This window comes from Talpa occidentalis, unplaced genomic scaffold (assembly GCF_014898055.3).
Source record: "Talpa occidentalis isolate TD23 unplaced genomic scaffold, MPIMG_talOcc4v2.1 talOcc4.16, whole genome shotgun sequence".
Classification (NCBI taxonomy): domain Eukaryota; kingdom Metazoa; phylum Chordata; class Mammalia; order Eulipotyphla; family Talpidae; genus Talpa; species Talpa occidentalis.
This window is the reverse complement of record NW_023601653.1, coordinates 67657082-67663688: the sequence shown is the minus strand read 5'-3', so window position 1 is coordinate 67663688 and position 6607 is coordinate 67657082.

Below are 6607 nucleotides of genomic sequence, written 5' to 3'. Positions count from 1 at the left end.
TTACTTTTGAAAAGTACCACGGGGTAAAGAACAGTCAGGCCAAGTTTCCTCAGGGGAAGGGAAAGTTTATTGCTCCTGGGTGGACCTCATTGACCCAACGTGGGGGTCAGTAAAGCCGCGCACGTTGTCTGGGGGAGGCAGGCTTTTATAGAGTGAGGAGAGGTCAGGTGGGAAACTGGGTTCCTATGGCGGGAAAAAGTTTGTAGGGTGAGAAAAGATTTGTGCAGCAGGTGGAGGTTCTTTGTCTGAGGAAAGATTTGTAGGGGGAGGCTCATTGTCTGAATCCTCTAGGCAAGCTTTGGCATTCCTGTCCCCAGGCGGGCTTTCTGGTGGGCTTTTGCATTCTGGCCTCCTGCATGGACCTTTCATACCAGCGTTTTGTTGATAAGAAAAATGGCGACAGTTCTTTGTTTGGCTACTTCCTGTTGAAAGGGGGCCAAGACCAAGGGGGTGGCTCAGGCCTGGTTATGAGGGTCTTCTGCAGGGATGCAAGAATATGGGTGGAGAAGGAGTTTGTTAAAGGTGGTACGAGACATTTCCCGAATGCGAGCCTGTATGAATTTTAGGAGGCAAGGAGGAAAAAGAACAAATAAGGTTAGGGCCTCCCCAGTGGCGCAGCAGTTGAGCGCTGGGTTGCGAAGCTGCCTGCGGCCTCTGCGGCACCAGTTCGATCCCTGGCTGCTCCCCGGCCACCGGAGGAGGGTCCCACATGGCGCGCAGACCTCTCCTGCCACCCGCTGCTCCCCTCAGCAGTGTACTTCAGTCCTTCTTCCTGCTCTGCTCCCCACTCTGGCTCTGGTGAATTTTCTCACCCTCCAGCGCTTCTGACTGTACCCAGTGCATGTATAAACAAACAAACAAACAAACAAATAAATAAATAAAACATGCCTCTATTAAAAAAAAAAGAAAAAAATAAAGTTTTCATTAGTATTGGCCCCAAGAGTGGGAGGAGCCATGACACTATAGGATTTTGAAACCATGTCAATTGGAATCCCCGGTTTCCCATTCTATGTCTTTGCGTAGTTTCATTAAGGCTTCCACATTTTGTTCTACAATCCCCGATTCATTGATATAGTAACAACATTCTTCCCTGAGAAACAGGCAGATACCCCCCTTATTAGCTGTAAACAAGGCCAGAGCCCGCCGGTTTTGGAGAGTGACCTGTGCCAGGGAGGGGAGCTATCTTTGTAATGATGCTAAAGACATCATTACAGTTTTTCTAAGGAGGTATCTATTCGTTCATAAAATTCCTGGGCAGAAATCAGGCTGTGTCCCAGGGCCCCCACCTGCCATACTTGCAGCTGCTATCGATGATGCCAGGCTGGTTCCCACCATGATTGGAAGAAAGGCCGCCCGCTTAGTCCGATGTGGTGAGAGCAGCCAACCTAGCTCAGACCATCCGTACAGAGCTAACTGTGGTACCAGGAGGACTTGGATACATGGGCCTGGAGTCGCAGAATTAATACACCGAGAGAGAGAGCCATTGCACCAGAAAAAAATTTCCCTTTGTTGTTGTTTGGAGCACAGAAGTAAACAAAATGTTAGAAGTACAGGAATGAAAGCTGACAAGGGCATCAGTTTGATCGCAAGGGTAGTTGTGATTGGAGTCCCATAGGGGGACTGAGAGCTGGGGAGTCTGGCAAGCAGCATCCGTTATTTTGGTGGTAGTGGTATTGAGATTGATTGGAACTGCCGCCAGTAGAGACCTCTGAAGGGAAGCGCAGAGGAAACAAGAGGAGGTATTAGTCCTGAGAGAGTCATTTAGGAAGGTTATAGAATTTTGGATTATATGAATCCAGATTGAGGGTGTCTCAGTATTTTCTAATGATGTTAGCTGGCTTTGCAAGACTTGTTCTGAGTGAAGGATATCTTGGGAGACCTGGACGGAAGCATTTTGTGTTGGGACATAGGCTCTGTCTATTTTGAGGGTCACACGGGTAGGAGCTGTACCCTGTAGCATGTAATTTAGCTACCACTCCGGCTACCCATCCGGTGTCCGAGGGGTATCGGATTTTAAGCATAAACTGGTTTCCTTCCAGGAGAAAAGAGGAGCTCCGTGGCTGGTAAGGCGAATGTATCTTGCAGCTCCAATATGGGCAGCCTCCGTATTCCTCCCCATAAGTGGACCCCTTTTTGCAGTAGTCCCGTGTTTGATCATAGGCAAAACAGAGGAAAGGTTGGTACATCGTGCTTACCGAGCTAAGTTTAAGAATTATTGAGATTTCTGCAGAACAGCCAGATAGGGGGCAGTCCGCTGTGCCCACCAAATGGGTGGTCTCGGTAGACCCTGAGACATAGGTCTCCCTAACTTTGAATTTCCATACATAAGACAATGAGCTAGGGGAGATTTTGACAAGAAATGCGCATCCTAGTAGGACCCAGATTATGACATACATACTGTTTGTCTTTGGGGGCACGCTTGACCCTTAATAGTTGGTACTGAGACACAGGGCAAGCTAGGGTTATTAGGCAGTTTTAGGGACAGTGCAGGAGGGGACCTCTGAAGAATTTAGGGAGGCTTCAGAGATAAGGACAACCAAGGGATGTAACCAATTCCACTGGGAAAAACAAACATCCCAAGACCATTGTTAACAAAATGGGAAAAACAAACATTCCAGGACCACGGACAATATCCAGGATGGTCCTGGTTTTCTTCAGGTGATAAAGATAAAGTGTGGAGATGCTCTCCCGGAAGACTAGGCCATGAAGATAAAGATGTAACAAATGGGGAAAGACAAACCTGTTAGATAAGGAATGTGAAGATCCCCCACTCAGTAGCAAATTAAGTGAGACAGCTGAGAACTGACCAATCACAAAGAGACTGGTGGAGCTTTAGAATAATCAGGGAAAGAAAGTATATATTCCCTGAGACACAACTCCACTTTGGCTTCCTTGCCCCTCCCAGGCCTGGTTCCCTGGCCTGGGAGTCCCACTTTATTTCTGTTCTTTTTCTCCTCAATAAACTTTTCTTTCTCTAAACAAACCTGCCTCTTCTCGCTTGCTTGCCTGAGCGTCTGCGAAGTTCCTGATGCGGCTTCGTGAGACACCAACCCGTGGGGGTCTAGTGACTGGGACTCAGCGCTGCCCCTGCAGCCTGGGATCCGTTCCTGGCTGGAAGACTAGGCCTGATAATTCCGGTATCAGTACCAGGAGGGGTCTCCCAGAAGTTTTACAGCTGTAGGTGTGGTGAGAATAACCGTGTGTGGGCCTGTCTACCGAGGCTGAAGTAGTTTTGGTTGAAGCAATTTGAGCAGGACTTGCTCTCCTGGATGCAGTGGTGGGGAAGGTCGGTTGAGGAGGTTGAGGCCCGAGGCAGGACTGAGTAAATACCGGTCTGCGTGTTCCCGGAGCAGTTGCCTGAGTAGGGAAAGGTATGGAAGATAACCACCAAGTGGGGTGGGTTGAATGGCTAGGTCATGGTTAAGGAGAAAGGGGCGGCCGTACATCAGTTCAAAGGGGCTTATGAAAAGGGATCCTCTCGGAGTTGCCCATATCCTAATGAGGGCCAGTAGGAGAAGTTCCACCCAAGACTTACGGAGCTCTAATGAGAGTTTAGTCAGGTGATCCTTGATTAGCCCATTGGCGCACTCCACTTTCCCTGAGGATTGTGGGTGGTAGGGAATATGAAGATTCCAGGTGATACCCAGAGCCATGGAGACCTGCTGAGTAATTTTTGAGATAAAAGCTGGACCGTTATCAAATTGGAGAGAGGTGGGGAGGCCAAAGCATGGGATAATGTGGTTAAGAAGGGCCTCAGTTACCACTTGAGCCGTTTCTCTAGCTGCAGGGAAGGCCTCCACCCAACCTGTAATGGTATCAACCATTGTTAGTAGATATTTAACCTTTTTGTGAGTAGGGCAATGAGTAAAATCGACCTGCCAATCCTGTCCAGGTAAGTGTCCACGCAGTTGGTGAGCTGAAAAAGGAGGTGGGCGAACTCCCCCTTGAGGTGACATATGAGCACAGGTTTGACAATGGGAACATATCTGCCAGACTTTTGCACTCAGGAAGGGGTGAAAGAAGAGCGGACTCAGGAATTGGGTAAGTGGGCGTGGCCTAATGTGGAGGGTATTGTGGACTTGTTGAATGACCAAGTCTGCCTGTGGGGACACAGACTTCCCGGGTTTCGGCACCAAGATGAAAAGTACAATGCGGTAAAGAACAGCCAGGCCAAGTTTCCTCAGGGGAAGGGAAAGTTTATTGCTCCTGGGCGGACCTCACGGACCCAAGGTGGGGGTCAGTAAAGCCGCGCACGTTGTCTGGGGAAGGCAGGCTTTTATAGAGTGAGGAGAGGTCAGGTGGGAAACTGGGTTCCTATGGCGGGAAAAAGTTTGTAGGGCACGAAAAGATTCGTGGGGCAGGTGGAGGTTCTTTGTCTGAGGAAAGATTTGTAGGGGGTGGGGGGAGGCTCATTGTCTGAATCCTCTAGGCAAGCTTCTGCATTCCTGACCCCAGGAGGGCTTGCTGGTGCTTTTGCATTCTGGCCTCCTGCATGGACCTTTCAACTTTTTTGTAAGATTTATTTTTATTTATGCATACAAGAGCTGAGGTACAGGCCAAGAAATGGGGGGCGGGTTGTGAGAGGATTCATCAGAGACAGAGTGGGAAACAGAACAGGCAGACTGATTGAAATACACTGCTGAGGGGAGCAGTAGGCGAGACCGGAGAGGTCTGCTGTGCCATGTGGGTTGCTCCCTGGCCGGCTGGGGATTGACTCGTGCTGCAGAGGCTGCAGACAGCTTCACAGTGCTGTGCTTGGCCCTTTGCGCCACCAGGGAGGCCCTATGTGCATATCTTGACTACTAAAAATAATGCTGCAATAAGTGCAGATATTTTGTCTTTCCCAACCCAGTTATACTGAAATATAATTGATATAAAACATTGTATTAGTCTAAAATGTAATACATAATGATTTCATGTATTTGTATATTTAAAATGATACCACTATGAGTTTAATGAACATATATCATGACCTCATAGTTATAATTTTTTCTTGTGATGCAAACTTATGAGATCTACTCATTTATGAACTACCAAACACACAATATAGTATTGTTAACTGTATTCATCTTGCTGTATGTTAGATGCCTAAAACATATTATTGACATTTTCATTCATGCGATCATTTCTCTCAACCACACCTCCCCACTTCTGACAACACCGATCTGTTCTGGTTTTTCATGACTTCAGTTTTCTTTTAGATTACTAGAGAAGTCAGATCACACAGTATTTGTCTTTCTCTGCCTCAATTCCATAGCGCAATGCCCTCAAGATTCTTCCATATTGTTGCAAATGACAGGATTTCTGTCCTTTTTATAGGCAAAGAAATATTCCATTACCTATCCAGTCATACATCTATCTATCCATCTACCTACCTACCTACCTACCTACTTGCCTGCTTACTTACCTTTTATCTCTTATTATATTTACTCATCATTGGATGCTTAATCTGTTTCTAGGGCTTGGCTCGTGCAGATAGTGATTTCTTTCCTATTGCATTCTCTATTTTATTCACTGAATTCTTCAGCTCCTGATTTTCTGTTTGATTCTTTTCTATGATTTCTCTCTATGTTAAATTTCTCATTTTGTTCATATGCTGTTTATTCTGATTTCCCTAAATTATCTTTCTGTGTTTTCTCATCATTTGTGTTTACACAAAGCAGCTGTTTTGAATTCTTCATCAGGGAAATTCCAGATCTCTGTGCCTTTGTGTTTGGTTATTGGAGGATTCTTTTGCCCTTTGGCTGATGTCATGTCCTGGATTCCTCATGTGCCAGGACTGTTGCATTCCTGTTTCCACATGTGAACTAGCAGTCACTTCCTGCAATCTTCACTGCTGTCTTCAAGTGAGAGAGACAGTCTGCTGCCACTTGCTCTGGCCTTGTACCCCTGCCCCTTGCTTCTTGCTCCCTCTTTTGGGAGAAAATCTTAAGGTTGTTTATCTCCCCACACTGTGGTTTGGTTTCTCCCTCTGAGTTATTTTCGCATGTACTTACTGTCTAGTTTTTTGTTGTTCTTTGTGCTGCTAATCTCAGTGACACAAAGTACCAGCCAGAGTAGGAAGTGGAGTTTGGGTGGAGGTATTAGGATGCCTGTGGGCACAAAGAGTGGGTGTGGATGGGTGGGAAAGGAGGGAATTTCTGGGTGAGATCTTCCCATCAGCTCCTGGGTGTGCCTTCTGCTGGAATCCAGCACACAGTCAGGGAGTCTGTGTCCCTAAAACCTCTGATATTTGCATCTGTTTGTTTCCCAAGCTCCACCCTTCCCCTAGGCAAGAAACTTCCCTTCATTACTGGGGTGCTGAGGGGGAGAATGGCTTCTACAGTGGCTTTCTGCACTCCACACTCACTGGCTCTCCCTTGCTCCCTTAGGCGGGACTTGAGTTTTCTTTAATATTGGGGGAGAAATGATTCAAGTTTCTCTTACTACTGTGGATCTGCTACTCCTAAGCAGCCTGTTTGGCCACCATTTTGTTACCTACAGTTCTAAATCCTAAGCAAGATCAAAATGACCCCTTCTGTTTAGTAGAGGAGCCCAGCCCTGCAAGATGCCTTTCAAATCAAACAAGAGCACAAAACTGGATCATGCTGGGAAGGCTATGCATCAC